The sequence below is a fragment of the Pelodiscus sinensis genome, chromosome 1 (genome assembly GCF_052426305.1).
Source record: "Pelodiscus sinensis isolate ZL-2025 chromosome 1, ASM5242630v1, whole genome shotgun sequence".
NCBI classification, from domain to species: domain Eukaryota; kingdom Metazoa; phylum Chordata; order Testudines; family Trionychidae; genus Pelodiscus; species Pelodiscus sinensis.
The window spans coordinates 25992192-26010992 of NC_143052.1; the positions used below are offsets into that span (position 1 = coordinate 25992192).

General features: G+C 43.0%; 1 protein-coding gene across 1 annotated transcript in view; it reads right to left on the reverse strand.

Moving 5' to 3' along the window:
- RELN (reelin) overlaps positions 1-18801 on the reverse strand; it is a 500016-nt gene that overhangs the window by 431980 nt on the left and 49235 nt on the right. The window lies entirely within an intron of this gene.

The window sequence follows — 18801 nt, forward strand, 5'->3', positions numbered from 1 at the left end:
TCTGTTCTGTTAACTCCTTCTAGGACATCTGGCATTAGCCACTGTCAGAAGACAGGACACTGGGTTAGATGGACCTTTGGTCTGATCCTATATGGTCGTTCTTATGTTAAGTGACATGGGAAATAGAACCACTTTATAACCCAATGCCCCAGGAAGGAAAAGAATCCTAGCATGCACTTCTGCTCAAGGATGTAGAGACTTCCAGTGATGATATCAGCAGATCTACTTGCATCTGACGAAGTGGGTCTTTGTCCACGAAAGCTTATGCTCCTACACTTCAGTTAGTCTATAAGGTGCCACAGGACTCCTTGCCGCTTTTGCAGATTCAGACTAATCTCAATGAACATGTGCTGCAAAAGAAGGGTCTCGGGCATTCTTCAACTGTCATATTTGCACTTACACTAGTCTATCAATGATCATTGAGATTCTAGATTGCTGAGCCAGCTGCAATGTAATCCTAGCAACACTGATAAGCAGCAATATTACAATGGAGAAGTATGACCTGGCACGGATGATGTACAATAAACCTATTCAGAAGCCAGTGAGTAAATGCATGCTGTTAAGAAGAAACTCATGAAACAAGGGACATTATTGCTTTGAGTTCTAGTAGTTCCTGCTAAGCAGCAGCGGATATAGGGCAGGGCAAGCGGGGCAGCTGCCCTGGGCCCATGCTACAATAGGCCCTGTGCCAAGCTGCCATGTGGGGCCCAAATGGCCGGTGGGCCCTTTGCTCCCGCCCGGCGGCCCAGCTGAGCAACGCAGAACACAGCAGAGTGCCATGGCGGGAGGCGAAGGCTGTGACAAACGCTCCAGGTCCTGCCTCCTGGCCGTGTACGATACCGTCCCGCCCCCCTTTGCCTCCCACCGTGGCGCTCAGCTGAGTTCTGCGCCGCTCAGCCGGGCCGGCACGTGGAAGCAAATGGCGCAAATGGTCGTTTGGGCTCCGCAAGTGAGAGGCAGGATGGGGAGGACTAAGGAGAAGAGAAAGAGAAAGTGAGGCAGGAGGGGGAGGAGAAGAGAAAGAGAGAGTGAGGCAGGAGGGGGAGGAGACTTACATACAAATGAAATTTTTAAATTATTAATGCAGAATTTTGTTTAAGAATGACTTACAATATAATTAAAATAAAAATTACCCAACTAAATTAAGTTTCTATCAAATTTACCCAATTCACATTTAATATAAAAATAGCCTTCAATCTGTGCATTTGATGCCTTTTTTCTATTTTTTCTTCAAAGGGGGCCCCGCGAAATTGTGCTGCCCGGGGCTCCACAAAACTCTCATCCGCCCCCTAAGAGTACCTACTGCTGGGTAATGGGGCAGTGCAAGTCCTCTATTTGATTGCAGTACAAGTCCTGAATAGAAGCCTGCTGATGGGAGCATGGGAAGAGGGCAGTTGCCCTGGGGCCCAGCGATTCAAAGAGGGCCAGTGCTCCTGGGAACAGCCACTGCTACTAAGGCAGTGGCAGCAGGCAGAGCTCTGGTCACTTTAAATCACCACCGGAGGACTGCACTGTGTACTCTGACTGTCTGTAGGATGAGAGGGGTACATGCTGCAGTCCGGTGGTGCTGAGGGGGGGGATGCCCCCTGTGCCACCCCTTCCAGGAGTGCAGAGCTTACCCAGGGGACCACAGAGGCTGTCGACTCTCCTGCTTGAATACATGCATGTAGCAGAAAAAGAAGAAGAAGGAGTCACCATGGACCTGTCCAGAATTCTAATATTAATGGCATATTCCAATAAGATGAACACCTAGGGAAGAAATGGGCAATAATTTTTACTAAAAGGCCACTGCAAGATTTTGGTAAGTGGTCAAGAATTGCACTTTTCTATGGAGGGGGTGTGGAGTCTGGTATGGAGGTTGGGTGCACAAGGGAGCTTGAGATAGGGATACAGGAGAGAGTGTGAGATCTGAGAGGGGTTTGGGTGAAAGAGGAGGTTGTGACATGGGGCAGGTGATATGGGTGCAGGAGAGGATTATGCTGGGGGGGGCATGTAGGAGAGGGTGCAGGGTCTGGGAGGGAGTTTGACTCAGGGGCAGGGAGTTTCAGAGGGTCTTGGTGGTGACCTGGGGCAGGGGATTGGGATGCGGGAGGGAATGGGCTTCTAGAGGCAAGCTCTGGCAGCAGGAACTTACCTAGATGGCTCCCACCCAGTAGTCCAGTGGGACCTTCAGGCAGGCTCCCTGTCTGTCACAGTTCCAGGACATACTTCATGGGTTCATGGGGGGAGGGAGGGGAAGGACTGGCTAGGAAGGGAGTAGTGCTGGCCAGGAAGGGGGGGGCAACGGGGCTGGCTGAGGGATATGGGGGGGGTCAACGGGAAGCAGGGCCGATCGTGGGGGGGGGGAGGCAGGCGGAATGATGCTGGACACGGGATATCAGGGAGGGGGACCGGCTGGGACAGGGTGGGGCTGACCGGGAGTAAGGGGGGGGGGCGGAAAGCACAGCTGGGGGAGATTGGGGGCCGCGAGGGTGGCTGGAAGGAAGGGGAGGTGGGAAGCACAGCTGGAGGCGGGGTGCAGCAGCGCTGGCTGGGAGAGATCAGGAAGAGGAACAAGCCAGCGGGAAGCAGAGCTGGGAGGGGGTGTGCAGGGGCCTGGCCAGGGAAGATCAGGAGGGGAAGTGGGGGAGAACCAGCCAGCCGGGAAGGGGCAGGGGCTGAGCAAATTGACCGGTGGGGAGCGGGACTGACCTGGGCACTTGCTGCCTGTCCCACGCAGGCTCCCGGCGACATACGAGCGAGGAGGAGGTTTCCCCTCCTCCTCACACTCAGCCAACTGAGGGCTGGCTCCTGGCGGCAATTACAGCCCCGCCTCCCAGCTGAGACTCCCAGCCGCTCCCCCTGCTCAAACCAGGCTTCCGTCCAGTGTGCAGCCAGAAAAATCAGAAAATACCAGACATTGCACATGTCTGGTATTTTCTGTTTTTTTTACCAGTCAGAGCGCGCAAATACCGGACTGTCCGGTACAATACCGGACACCTGGCAACCCTAAAAATTTGAGGCCCCCAATACTAGGCAGTACTAGGTAAGATACTGCCCAGGAAAGTCACTGCTGGGGGCACATATGGAGTAGGATAGCACTTCTAGAGTATGAAACAGATTGTTCTATGGAAGAGGCGACGGTTATCATCATGCTAAAATACCACAGCATCTTTTATGGAAAGCACCAGGCAATCCAACAAAGCACTGAACCAGATGTGTTGCTATAGGCAATAAAACATTCATACTCTAGGGCTGGCCAGATCGCAAAGTTAAGTGTCACAGTAGGCAACCGCTACTAACAAGTTGAGAGATGAGCTGTGTACACAGGATGGGATTTTGTTTAAAGGGAACTGAGCAGTAATCCCTTCTGATTTAAGTGCTGGTGTGAGAGAGATGCACACTACATACCTGGGGGCATAAGCAGACCTGAGACGAAGCAAGTGGTGTATGTCCAGTTGAGAGCATACATGCAACAGTGGAGGCGTGCAAAAGCATAGTGATCAACAGAAGGAGACCTTCAGCATCATAAACCCTGGACCCAAGACAACCAATCTGTTCTGATCCAGCAGGAATTACACTATTACAGTAAGATACTGTAGCAAATGTGCAACTAACCTTAGCCTAACATGGATTTGGACCACGAGGTAACAAGTGCAAATGGCTTTAATTGCTTTAACCAACTCTGGAAGGACGGGAGAGGGGAGACTCACTCTCACTGTTCACAATCACACTTATAATCCGACGAAATACAGGCTGAGCACCAGGCACCAGAAGGAGTTCATGCTGAGATTCATGCTGTTGGTATCTGGAACCTGTTCACTGGCCAGGCGATCTGAGCAGAGAGCACCCCCGGGAGGTCCTCCTTGGTGATCCTCTTTTGGGTTCCCTCTCTCTTTGTTGGATCGACAGTGTTACAGGCCATGTGCAGCTTCTGGGTCCATAGGCCTTCCTCACTGTCCTTCCTGGGCAATGTGCACTCTCTGCAGGGGGCCGTGTGCACTCAATTTCAGGTGCGCGCGCACACACACACACACACACACACCATAAATTCATTCAGGAAGGGGGAACCACGAGGGGAATTTACAGAACCTAAGCCAATAACAATTCAACTTTACATCAATTCTAACTTGTAAACAGATAATGTTCTTCGCCCTCAACATATACTACTCTAGTTTCTGGGACTATCTGGATGACACTCAGGTAAGAACTTGGTCTGTCTGTGAGTCCATCTGTTCAAGAACTCCTCCTAAACCATAAGATCTAGGACCACCAAATTTGATATGCAGCTTCCTTTTCCCTAACTTAAACCCTCATTAGGGTTTGGTCGTGCCCAGAAAATGGGAAGTGGAAGTAATGAGGCTATTGTCCATAACATGGAACGGGAGTGGGGGAGAGAGAGGAAGGACACAAAAAGGAGGGGGCACAGAGATGGGAGGGCCATGATACTGAGGATGGCCACTGGAGGCAGCTGCAGCACAAAGGGTGGCTAGCACAGCTGGGGCTCTGCCATCTTGCCTGCCACCACACTGGGTAAGGACCAGCCTGCACCAAACCCAGAGCCTGAAGGTCACAGGGGTGGGGGGCACTGGAGGAGGAAGCAGCCCCCAAAGCCCTGACGGAACCCCAGACATCTTGCAGGGAGGGGGGGGAGAGTACTGGAGCAGAGCAGCCCCTGGAACCCAGCCCCCCCAGACAGCTCACTGGGGAAGGCCAGAAGGCCATGGGCAGCCTACAGAGCCTGGTCACACCCCCTTCAAACAGATTGCAGGATGGAGGGGGCCACTGGAAGCCAGTGTAGCCCCCCGAAGGGCTGTCCCCCTGACCAGTTGCAAGGCAGGGGGCAGCTGGAAGCCACCTCCCCCAAGCAAGGCCCCGCTGGAGCAGCTGGCCTCCCAGACAAGCTGCAGGTTGCGAGGAGAGCAGCCTCTAGACAGGCTGAAAGGGGGCAGCTGGAGGCTGGGGCCAGCTCATAGAGTTACAACCCCCGCCTGACAAATGTGCCAACCTAGATCCCCACCTCCCAGGAGGAGTCACCCTCTGGAGAGCGCAAGCCCTAGGCCTTCAGGGGGAGCTGCTGGCCAAGGAGCATGGCCACGGGCCCCTGTGAGGAGCCACACCACCCAGTAAGCCCCAACCCCACCTCCCAGCCTCCTGTCCCGAGCCCTCTGCCCTTAGACCTGTACCTCCCACCTGCCTTGACTGCTGCACCCCTACCTCCTTTCCCTAAGCCCCCCACCTCCTTCCTCTGCCCTGAGGCCCCACACCTCCCAACTCTCTTCCCTAAGCCACCCACTCCCTGCTTCTCCTTACCCCTAAACTCTCACTCCAGCCTTCATTTCAAAAAAATACAATAATTGAAGTAAGGCATGTACATTTTCCATTTATTTTAAAAAATAAATTACTTCAGTTAAGGAACCCAAGCAATGCCAGGTACATCTGCTAGTCTGTCTCATGAAAGCACTACCCCAGGGCTACCATCACACCACACCTAACACAAGCACTGGCCCAGGCCCAATCCCAATCCCATCTTCTGTGACTGTTTAACAAGATACAGAGGAACCGTACCCAAATCCCTTAGAGGGCCAGCCCACCTTGTTACACTTTGACTATACGTAAATGTCAGGAAGAACAGAACAAAATTCATGAGCCAAATTGTTGCCATGCATTAATAAGCATTTGGCAAAGATACCACATAGATAAGTGTTTTGTAAATACCCAGATAAAGTTTTAAACTTTTAAAGCATCAGTTTTTTATCTTATTTGATCATGCCCCCTTTGTGTCTGTGCCTTACCTCACCCCCTTCCTCACAAGTATACCTACTGATAAAAAACAACAACATACAACTCTCACTAAAATATTACAAACAGTGAAGCACTGATTGAAGCAGAGCCAATGATCCATTGCAATAACTGCCAAAGGAAACTGCAGTTATGGTCTATGCTAGCAATTACATGTGTACACTGCATCATAGCAAACAGATTAACGTACAGATGGCAACAACTTTGTAGAATGCTAGGCAAGCTTAACAGAAATCTATCAAAATGCACAATGCCATCTAGAATCAAAAGCACAGTGCCATCTGAGAAGCTGATATGTCTGGAGGAATTAGCTTTGCCAGTTATTCATTGCTGTGGATAAAACGTGTTCAGTAAGTTTTTTCCCCTAAAGTTTCTCACACATACCCACTCCCCAAAAAAACATTCTGTGCCCTCCCAGTGGGGCCTGTCCCACAGTTTGATAACCTCTGTTTTAAAAGCATACATGAATACTGCAAACAAATAAAAATATTACAATTAAAATGTGTTTGTCGTTACAAGGATCTAAAAGCCCTATACTTTTAGTTGCAGCCAGTACAACAATTGTAGAAAAAAGTTATGTAAAAACAAATAGCAGCATATATGCTAATAGAAAATGGAACCTGACTGCATATAGAAATAATTTTGCTTTCAGGAGAAACCAAAAACATAGGAAGCCATCATTATGCATCAATTCCAAATATGAATTCTAGACACATTCCTAAGGATGGTCTGAATCACGACCCTCCAACAAAAATAAAAGCAATTAACAGTGAAGTAAGCTTAGTCATTCTGGGTATGTGTGATCACCAGTTTGATGGGGGGGGGGGGGGAGGGAAGCAGAAAAAAACACATGGCAGCATTGTTCAGTATGGAAAAAAAATATCCAGACCGAATATAGGCACAGTAGGAAACATAAATGGTAAGCTTTGTCTGGAAAACAAATTTCATGGAAACTTCCAACTTTAATTTCTTAATTCTAAAACTCTCAGGGCCTGATCCAAAGCCAACTGAAGTAACAGAGTCTTTCCATTTACTCTGATGGGCTTTGGATCAGGCTTTCCTATGTTGCCTCCCCCCACTCCACTGTTGCCAGGCTTGATCCCTCTGTTTAATACTTCCACAAATGTATCCAGACCTTTTCCCAACCACCCTTATATATGGAACCTCCCTACCTGTTGAGTTTGCCAGGGCAATGCCCCATTAGTATTCAGCTCTTTCTAAAAACATTCCATTTCCATGATGCCAACAAGAAGTCTAAAATTTGTAAAAAAAATAAAAATCCTAGTAATTGCCTTCCTCTAGGCCTTCCAATGTGTCATATATGCTCAGTGTCCATCTTATGCAGACTAAATGACTTTAGGAGCAGGGGCTCTCTTTATTTTATGTCTTATACAGTGCCAAAAATATTATCAATACTTAATAAATGATATATAATAACATAATTTCCTCAATAACTGAAAAGTTCCACAGAATGTTGCCAAATACCTGGATCTCAATTTTATAACTCATTGACAGCTTTTTGAACCTTGAAAATTATAAATATAATTTGAACAAATAAATTACTATGGGCACGAAACAACATTTTGTCCACGACAATATCCAATCATAACCGTCCCTGAAATCAAATGGCCACTAACAAATGTTGTCAAGAGTCAAAATTGAGATATTAAACTGAAATACTACTTGCTATAATGAGTAAGTGGAAAGATTATTTGTATTTACAGAATGCAAAAAAAATTGTAAAACTGCTAATTTGACAGTATATTACAATAATAATATACAGTTTATTAAACGCCATCAAAAGAAGATAAAATACCCAAGAAGAAGCTTAGCACATACCTCTGACAGAGAGTCAATGAGAATGAACATCAGCTAAAACACAGTCTGTATAGTTCCAACTGACCTAATGTACAAAGCCAAATCAACTGATATTGAGAAAGACTTTTGCAATCACAGCAAGTTGTCTACATACTTTAGTCTCTTACCCAAAGTCCAATAAGGCAATGGAAAGACTCCCAGTGACTTCAAGGAACTATGCATCAAGACCTTAATGTTGAGCTACTTTATTTGTTTTTTAAAATTTTCAATATTGCAACAATTCCAAATCACTTGATGATTACCTGTTCTGTTCATTCCCTGTGGGTCACCTGGCATTGGCCACTGTCAGAAGACAGGATACTGAGTTAGATGGACCCTTTGTCTGACTCAATATGGCCATTCTTATGTTATGTTCTAATTTGAATAAAGTCATTTTAACCCACAAAGTGACAAGGCCATATTACTAGCAAAATGAAAATGTTGTGGTCTAAAAAATAAACATAATCATAGAATCATAGAATACTAGAACTGGAAGGGACCTTGAGAGCTCATTGAGTCCAGTTCCCTGCCCTCATGGCAGGATCCAGTACTGTCTAGACCATTCCTGATAGACATTTAACCTATTCTTAAATATCTCCAGAGATGGAGATTCCACAGCCTCCCCAGGCAACTTATTCCAGCGTTTCACCACCCTGACAGGAAGTTTTTCCTGATGTCCAACCTAAACCTCTCTTGCAGCAGTTTAAGCCCATTGCTTCTTGTCCTATACTCAGAGGCTAAGGAGAACAATTTTTCTCCCTCCTCCTTGTGATACCCTTTTAGATACCTGAAAACTACTATCATGTCTCTTCTCAGTCTCCTCCTTTCCAAACTAAACAAGCCCAATTCTTTCAGTCTTCCTTCATAGGTCATGTTCTCTAGACCTTTAATCATTCTTGTTGCTCTTATCTGGATTTTCTCCAATTTCTCCACATCTTTCTTGAAATGTGGTGCCCAGAACTGGACACAATACTCCAACTGAGGCCTAATCAGTGAAGAGTAGAGTGGAAAAAATGACTTATCATGTCTTGCTTACCACACACGTGTTAATGCATCCCAGAATCATGTTTGCTTTTTTTGCAAAAGCATCACACTGTTGACTCATATTTAGTTTGTGGCCCACTATGACCCCTAGATACCTTTCTGAGGTACTCCTCCCTAAACAGTCACTTCATATTCTGTATGTGTGATACTGATTGTTCCTTCGTAAGTGGAGTACTTTGCATTTGTCCATATTAAACTTCATCCTATTTACCTCAGACCATTTTTCCAGTTTGTTCAGATTATTTTGAATTATGACCCTATCCTCCAAAGCAGTTTCAACCCCTCCCACCTTGGTATCATCTGCAAAAGCGTACTCTCTCTGCTAATATCTAAATAGTTGATGAAGATATTGAACAGAACTGGTTCCAAAACAGACCCCCGTGGAATCCCACTTTCCAGCAGGATTATGAACCGTTAATAACTACTCTCTGGGAACAGTTATCCAGCCAGTTATGCACCCACCTTATAGTAGCCCCATTTAAGTTGAATTTGCCTAGTTTATTGCTAAGAATATCATGCAAGACCATATCAAATGCCTTACTAAAGTCTAGGTATACCACATCCACCTCCTCCCCCTTATCCACAAGACTCGTTATCCTATCAAAGAAAGCTATCAGATTGGTTTGACATGATTTGTTCTTTATGAATCCATGCTGTCAGTTACCTATCACCTTATTATCTTCCAGGTTTTTACATTATCTTTCCTGGCACAGAAGTTAAACTGACTGGTCTGTAGTTTCCTGGGTGGTTCTTATTTCCATTTTTATAGATGGGCACTATATTTGCCCTTTTCCAGTCTTCTGGAATCTCTCCCGTCTTCCATGATTTTTCAAAGATGATAGAGGAGGTATCTGAGCTTTTAGCTATCAGCTCCTTGAGTATACTAGGATGCATTTCATCGGGCCCTGGTGATTTGCAGACATCTAACTTTTCTAAGTGATGTTTAACTTGTTCTTTTTTTATTTTTATCTTCTAAACCTACCCCCTTTCCATTAGCATTCACTATGTTAGGCATTCCTTCATCAGACTTCTTGGTGAAGACCAAAACAAAGAAGTCATTAAGCATCTCTGCCATTTCCAAGTTTCCTGTTACTGTTTCTCACTCCTCACTGAGCAGTGGGCCTACCGTGTCTTTGGTCTGCCTCTTGCTTCTAATATATTTATAGAATGTCTTCTTGTTTCCCTTTATGTCTATAGCTAGTTTGAGCTCATTTTGTGCCTTTGCCTTTCTAACGTTGCCCCTACATACCTGTATTGTTTGCTTATATTCATCCTTTGTAATTTGTCCTAGTTTCCACTTTTTATATGACTCCTTTTTTATTTTTAGATCATGCAAGATCTCCTGGTTAAACCCAGGCGGTCTTTTACCATACTTTCTATCTGGCCTTAATAATGTCCCTTTGAAACACTGCCAACTCTCTTCAGTTGTTTTTCCCCTTAGTCTTGCTTCCATGGGACCTTACCTACCAGCTTTCTGAGCTTACCAAAATCTACCTTCCTGAAATCCACTGTCTCTATTTTGTTGTTCTCCCTTCTACCATTCTTTAGAATCATGAACTCTATGATTTCATGATCACTTTCACCCAATCTGCCTTCCACTTTCAGATTCTGAACCAGTTCCTCCCTATTTGTTAAAATCAAATCTAGAACAGCTTCCCCCCGGTAGCTTTTTCAACCTTCTGAAATAAAAAGTTTTCTTCAATGCAGTCCAAGAACTTATTGGATAGTCTGTGCCCTGCTGTGTTAGTTTCCCAACATATGTTTGGACTGTTGAAACCTCCCATCATCACCATCTTGTGGTAGAGAAAGCCAAAGCCCTCCTGGCAACACCATTTCACAGCTAGGCATTCACCTCCAGGATGCACCTATCTCTACCCGGGCCCCCACCTTTGACAGGAAGGACAGAAGAGAATACCACCTATGCTCCAAACTCCTTCACCTGTACTCCCAAAGCCCTATCGTCACTTTTGATCTGCTCAGTTTCACACCTTTCAGTATCATTAGTGCCCACATAGATGAGTAGCATGGAGTAGTAGTCAGAGAAACGGATAATCCTCAACAATGCCTATATAACATCTCAGATACGGGCCCCCAGCAGGCAGCATACCTTCCGAGATGACATGTCAGGGCGACAGATGGGCGCCTCCATCCCCCTCAGAAGAGAGTCTCTGACCACAACTACCCTATGTTTGCTCCTTACAGTGGTGGCAGCAGACTTCCCAGCCTTGAGGGTACGAGGCTTCTCCTCCTCTGCTTATCTCCTGTATTAAGACGAGCATAATGGTTTCTTAGTATCATGATGGGAGGGTTGGGAGCAAGGGTGGAGCACTGCCTGCTACCAGAAGTAACCCGCTGCCAGTGTCTGCCCTGAGCCATCTCCTCCTCCACCAGTGGTGTGTCAGCAGTCTTGTATACTGGGACAGCTACCTCAGCTGTCTCCACATGAATACTCACCAGGATTGCTCGTGGATTTGGATGCTCCTCAACCTAGCCACCTCCTCCTGTAGCTCTCCCATCTGCTGCCTGAGAGATTCCACCAGCAGGCACCTTTCACACTGCATGGTCCCCCCAGCCTGGATATTAGTAAGTAGGAATTGCAAGCCACAGTCCCTGCAAAACCACACCAGGATCTGAGTAGAGGCATCCATGGTCAGGCAGTCTGTCTGGCTACAGGCCCAGGTGGAGGAGACAGAAGCAGTGCTGGCACAGATGTTGCAGGTCTTCCCTCTTAAACTCCCATCTGCAGCCCCCTGTACGCTTCACTCCCCTCGTCGCTCTGCCACTGGCTTTTAAAGCCTGCTCGCCTAGGTCAGGCCTACCCCCTCCTTAATCACAGAGGAGAAGGCTGATCCTGAGGCTAATCAAGGGAACAAAGGATCAGGCACTCAGTCCCAACTGCCACAGTAACTGAAACTGGTAGCCTGTTCAGCAGCGGGATCTCTTGCTGTCCCTCTTAAACTCCCCTGTCTGCAGCCCCCTGTCCGCTTCACTGTAATATTTTATTATTCCTAAAATTTAAAAGCAGCTAAACCACTTTAAATAAAATTGTTTAAAAACAAAATAAAACAAAACAAAAACAAAAACATGACATGCTCCTAATGTGAAACCTGGCATGCTTTCAATCTAAAATTAATTTTTGGTCAGTCACATAAACACTTGACTAACGATTTCTAACAGGTTCTCCAACAGACACGTAATGATAACAGCAGGAACAGCAGTACTGAAATCCAACAAATTTATTTTAGTGCTGTATCCAGGCACATAACAACTGTATATCCTAATCAGGACACATCTGCTGGAAATGATAACACTTACAGCTTTACAGCCAGTCAGTTTCTAAAAGTTCTTACACTGCAAAGTAATTTCAGTGTGTAAACTTTATTTATAGTCCACCTTGAGGTGTTGAAGTGTGTGTACAGCAAATACTAATAGCATTCTAAGTTTGAGTGAGAAATTTGAATTTTGTCATGTTTATATGAAATGACAAAAATAGATTTTTTCTTTATAGAAATGAAAAGTTAATGATTTTTTCAAACACAGGAGCAGTAGTACAAAGTTACTGACCTCTGTGTTTTAAGCTTTTCATGTTTATGCAAGGTTGGTTGCTTGATGCCCATACATGAAAATTTCATACTGTTGGCCGTGCTCTCAATAAATTATTAAATAGATATGAATATGAGGGCAGTTTTCAGATTTGTAGCAGAGTGGCAAATCCCTTTATTCTCCTGTTCTCAAAAGATAAGCAGCTGTTGTCTACATTACTAACAATAGTGTCTTTAAAAAATAAAAGAAAGAAAGACAATTCAGAAGAGAAACATTCCTGTCTGCTGGGAATTTATTATAACCCTGTAATCTCAAAATGTTTGCAAGACTTTTTGTCTTGTTTTAGCTTAGGAGAGCATGTCAGCTAAGCACAAGCTTTTGAATATGTTTACCTTGGGCTAAAAGAATACAAATCCTCTTAAAGACATATGAATTGTGATTATGATAAGCAAAGAGATGGAGTGCATGAGTTCTAGTGGAATTGGAGAATAAAGAAACATTTACCAATTAAAATATAAAATATGAGACATAACTCCAAAAAACATAAATAGTGCTGTCTTTTCTACAGTATATTTTCTTATTTAGAAGGCAAAAAAAGAAAAGCTTTGCAGCTTTGTTCTACAATTTTTTTTTATTTTATTTTTTAAAATACAGTGGGCCAAATTCTCATTGTGTTAAGCCCAATTACATCATGCTGGGGATCTATTATGACTTAACAATGGACCCGTGTTAAGACCCCTTTTCACTGTTAATGTGGCATAAAATAGTGCCTTTGTTTAGATGAAAAAAAAGTCCAAGCTATTTATTTAGTTTAGGATGCATCTATGCTACAAAATGTCAGACTTGTTTGCCAGCATCAGTTTATCTGCATCATTGGGAAAAACAGTGGAAGAACAAGTATAGTAGACCAGTGGGCATTTTCATCATCTTGTATTGAAAGATTGCTCTGACTTCAATGGGATTTATGAATTCTCAGAATCTCTGAATTTCAGGTCACTTGGGATTTACATGCTTAATTTTAGCATATCCTGTTTTGAAAATGTTGATCCTTCTTCATCAAGCACCATTCACGTCAATGAGATTCCTCAGTGAAATAAAAGCAGACCTGAGCTAAAGTAAAGAGCAGTGGCACCATCATATTTTAGGCTCAAGAAAGGAGTCAGGGGAAAAAAATTATTGCCCCCCCATTTATGTTTAACTTTTGTTCTAGTCTTCTTTCCAGAAACGGAGTTTAAAAGCTTACATTAGTCTTCTTCCAAATTCTTACATAGCACTTTTCACTCATATATTTCAAGCTCTAGATACAGAAGGTCAGTAACCTTATCCCCATTTTACAGACGAGGAATCTGAGGCACAGAGATGAAGTGAGATGAAGGGATTATTCCCTTTTAATAGGGAAGTGAGTATTCCCCTTTATTTGGCTCTGGTGAGGCCACATCCGGAGCATTGCATCTAATTCTGGGACCTCACATTACAGAAAAGATGTGGATGCATTGGAGAGAGTCCAGTGGAAAGCAACAAAAATGATTAGGAGGCTTGAGCACGTGTCTTATGAGGAGAGGCTGAGGGATTTTGAGCTTATTTAGCTTACAGAAGAGTGAGGGCGGATTTGATAACAACCTTCAACTACCTGAAGGGGAATTCCAAAAAGGATGGAGAGAGGCTATAGTCAGTAGTGATGGATGACAGAACGAGCAACAAAGGTCTCAAGTTGCAATGGAGGAGGTCTATGTTGGATATTAGGAAAAACTATTTCACTAGGAGGGTGGTGAAGCACTGGAATGGGTTACCAAGGGAGGTTAGTGGAACCTCCAAGCCTACAGGTTTTAAGTCCCATCTTAACAAAGCTCTGGCTGGGATGATTTAGTTGGGATTGGTCCTGCTTTTAGCAAGGAGTTGCAATAACTTCCTGAGGTCTCTTCCAACCCTATGATTCTCCTGGTCACCCAGCAGGCCAGTGGCAGAACCAGGAATAGAACACAGCTCTGAGTACCAGTCCAGTGCTCTGTCCACTATAGATGATGATTACACAGTTTTACTATCAGACCTTGGTGCTGGAGTGACTGAGAAGGAATTCAGAAAATTTGAATGAAGAGCCAAAGTCGAGGCAGATAACAATCACACAGAATGGGGCCACAAAGAGGGAATAATGGAGCTCTGTGAGGAAATTACCTACAAGGTAGAGAGCAACCAACTTCATATTGGTAAGCACTCATTCATTTTAACAACTGGTACCTTTAAACAGATTCACAAAGATATTCTGATAGCAAGGGTCATATGTGCAAGTTAGGCTTTACGATGCAGCAATATTATAAATTGCACACGTGTTATCTTGCACAACAGTTATCTTGGGAGTAGTACTGGTTGGGAATTTTTGACTGAATTTTTTTGTGGGGGGTAAAAAGGCCAATTCATCACAACCAGAACTGTTGACAAAAATTGGAAATAATTTTGACAAATCTCCAAATTTCAAAAATATGCTGAATAAAAGTTTGAAATTTGTTGCAACATTTTGGTTCAATATTTTCTACACAAATAAAGTCCTGTTTTCTGATTTGAAACAAAAATATATTTAGACATTTAAGGTATTTAAAATAACCAAAAGTTAGAAAAGAAAAAGTTTGAAATCAAAACATTTAAACATTTTAGAAATAAAACATTTCAACTCAGCCTAAAGTTATTTTAGGTTTTCCATTGACTTTTTCTCTCAATTAAAAATAGGAAAAGATTTTGAACTTTTGAAAATATCCGAGGTAAGAGAAAACCATGTTAGCTCATTTTTGGAGATCTTCTGTTATATACTAAATAGAAAGTATCGGTCAGAATGAGGCAGAACAACCTAAATGAGCTAAGGGCAGAGAAAGATGTGGGTAGGCTGTCCAAGATAGTGGAGATTGCAATGAGATGGGAGTTACTGAGAATCTTGAATAGAAGGCACAGGACAACCACATCTCAATCTAATGAGCAGAGGAACTGGGGAACCCCATACAAGTGCATGTGACAATCAATTTTCCAAGGGCAGACTGTATGTATGATTCATAAACCAAATAAGTCTACAAACCGGACACAATGGTTGCATAGTGGTTACTCCACCATGCAATTTGTGACCAAAAAAATTACACAAGGACCACCAAGGGTTTTCAATTTAGTTAAAAGGGGAATAATCTCTGTACTACACGGTATATTACACAGGTTGTGCCTCCCTGGTCTGTCACCTTCAAGACCTGACTGGTCCCAAACCAGAGATTATGCCAGATCAGGGGAGGTCAATGCTGATCCCTCTGCTGCTGTAAGCTGCGGGGCTATGGTTTGCTGGCACCTCTGCTGCTGCCATTGACAGAATGGGAACTAGGGAGAGATGCTTGGGAGAATAGGGAAAGTGCCTATGGAGCTCAACGGCAGGGGGCCAGGACTGCAGCCCTGCAGGAGCACACCAAGCCCCACGGCCACTAGGTTGAGCTTCTGGCCCTTGCCGCAAGTCCCAGGGATCTGCACCCACCCTGTCTCTTTCCCTAACCATCTCCCTACCCACACTCCTCCTTTTTTTCCCCTCTGAGCTCAAGTGCTTCAGGGCCATGGGCTATTTGCAGCACTCCAGAAGCTCTTGGAAGGCAGAGGAGGAGTTGCTGAGTGCTGCAGTCTCGGAGATGTTCCCAGACAATGGAAGTCTAGATATAGCGATCCCACCTCTCCTACAAAATAGCCTAGAAACTGACCCTGCAAATCCTTACATGCTTGTTGGGGCAGGCAAGTGTGGAATTACATAGAAAATAATTCAAAAATAATCAGTGTTTATACAGGTTTCTAGTCATACATGCAAGAACTGAAATGTGGGTAAAAGCATATTTAATCTTTTAACCATAATGCAGTATGTTAATATTATGCATATCCGGTCAGTCCTGATCACTAAAAAATATATGGATCTAAGCTTCAATTCAGTGTAGTACTGAAAAAAATGTGATAAAGTAGTAGTGACCAAAGCAAAAAGAGATAGCAAAGAAACAAAAATGTATTCATTTTATTCTTTTGATATTCATTTCTTTAAAGGAAACTAGGCCAAATAATTAAAATTAATGTATTTAAGAGCAACAAAACTTCTAAAAAAAGAGCGATTACAGCTTAAGTGCGTCTTTGTTTCTTGTGTCTATAAAGAAATGCATTACTAAATGATTCTGTGGCAGAGATTATCTAGTAAATACAGCATATATGTTTATCATTTTTATTTTACAGTATGATTGTAGAGGACAAGTTGGCTAAGGGAATTAATAAACTAATCTATTTCATCCAGAGAGCTCGGACCAAATTCACTTCTTGGCATAAGCAGCTGCAACACCACTATAGATATATCATTTTATGACAGTGTTAAATTTGTTCTCTGATTTCCAATCCTGGATTAAGTCTCAGTGAAAATGAATATGATGGTCTCATCATATTCACTAGCAAATCTCTATCTACATCACAAAAATACAGCACAGTTTGTCACAACTGCCAGTGTCTGCATGAGAGACTGAGAACTAGAGCAGCAGGTGTATGCAGGCCAGGATTTAGAAAGATTTGGCAGATCTCTGGGGAGAATATTTCCAGTCTACTCCACACTTTGCTTGCTTCTAGTTGATAATATCAATTTCACATTAACAACAACAAAATTAACCTACAGGATCTGAATTTGACTGCGGACTCAATCCATCTGTTTTACATCAAGAATTCTGCAAGCATAAATAAGCACAAGTCCAATTTTACTTTTGCAGTTATCTATAGTTGCAATTAAAATAATAACTACAGGATTTGTTGGACTAATCAGGTAAATAGGCATATAACACCACCAGCTCAGTCCACAAATGATTTCTCGTGCAATATTCTGCCCTCTATTTGGACAATGCAAAATGGCCAGTTCAGTATGGAATGTCGCTTCTTAACCAGAACCAACATTTAGAAACACACATATAGCATACAGAGAAAGTCTACAGCAGTACTGAGAGACTGTTTTAATATTTTTAAAAATCTATAATTTTGTTGAATTTATCTTACACAGAGATATAAAGGATACTTCTCCATTGCTTTCCCCCCACTATTTGTGTGTCCCAAAAATATCTGGACAACAGCATGGCTCCTTTCACCATTATGAACTAAAATAATGGCGAAATACCATCTACATATTTTGTTAGTCTTTAAGGTGCTATTAGACTATTATTTGTTTTTTAAGTTTTTCCTGTTACTAACTCAGCTATCCCTCTGAAGCTTTTAAAATAATCGTGCACAAATTAAAAAAACGACAAAGAAATCTTTGATAAAACAGTCAGTTACAGACGTTGGTTTTGTGAAAAGAAAACATTGCAGTGGTTTGGCTAGACATTCAGAATGCCTATAGTTCATCAGTTTACACTCTTCTGCTATGTTCCACAGAGGTCTTTCATATCCCACGGGAGACAATTACGAAGTACCTGGCAGAGTAGAAGGTGACATTCAGCATGCTAACAAGTATTACAAGATGGCAGCGGGGTAGAAAACAGGATAGTTATTTGCTGCTACAAAAGATAAAAATCATTTTCATGTTGGTCATGATGGTTTTCCTATAAGAACTAAAATCAGCTGTGCAACTTTCCTTCCTCTGGTAGTTACGCAGCTAAAAACAAGTGCGTCTGAGACACAGATTTTGAATAAACTGGATGGAATGAAAGTACAGCATGCCTCATTCTTAAGGACTGTGTGTTAGGTAAGAGTGTGTCTGTAAAGCAGTAATGTTCTTTGGAAGAGCCTGAAGAGGAGTGATATGTTGGCTGAGGTAAACTGAAGATATGCCAAATATTAAATCATTCTATTACTATAATGTAAATAAGCACTGTTTAGCAAAGGGTCCCACTGCTTCAGGTAAAAATAAAGAAAGCATAAAATACAGTTATGTTGAGTGAGGAGTTTGCCTCCCAGGAAAGAAGTAAGACCTTTATCTGTCTCAGAAAATCATGCTAAAGAAGATGTAGTTTATACCCCGAACAAAATGCACCTGGCAAATGAGTTTTTTGTGCTGATGTGATTGCATCTACAATAGGGTTTTTGTTGGCATCGTTATTTTAATAAAACTTTTAAGTGTCAGACCAGATCTTGAGTCAGAAAAAAATTAGAAAGAACTGAACTATGATAAACTTAGCAAGGTTTAAACAGGGAGAACATTATTAAATCAAGCATATGTAAATAATGGAGAATTTCAATGAAGTCATACAGATGCAAAGATTTTCAGATTATCATATCATCCACTGTGTTGGAGTTTTCAACTCTGAATAAATATTGGACCATCAAAGATGTCTTTAAAAGCTACTGGGCAATCCTAAACAATGTAGCATGGGATACTAACACTGAAATTCTAGCTAATCAAGAGGCCAGGACTTGAGTGAATGTTGATATTCTTTTTTCAGCTTCCAGCTCTTATGAATAAAACTGCCACTTCATCTTTCATTTTGGGATTACTACTAAACAATGTGAAGGTGGAATAGTCACCTGAAATGTCAGATTGATTTTGATGCATAGATAGTCCCCTAGTCCTCCAAACACAGAGCATTTCACAGCACATGCACTAGAGAG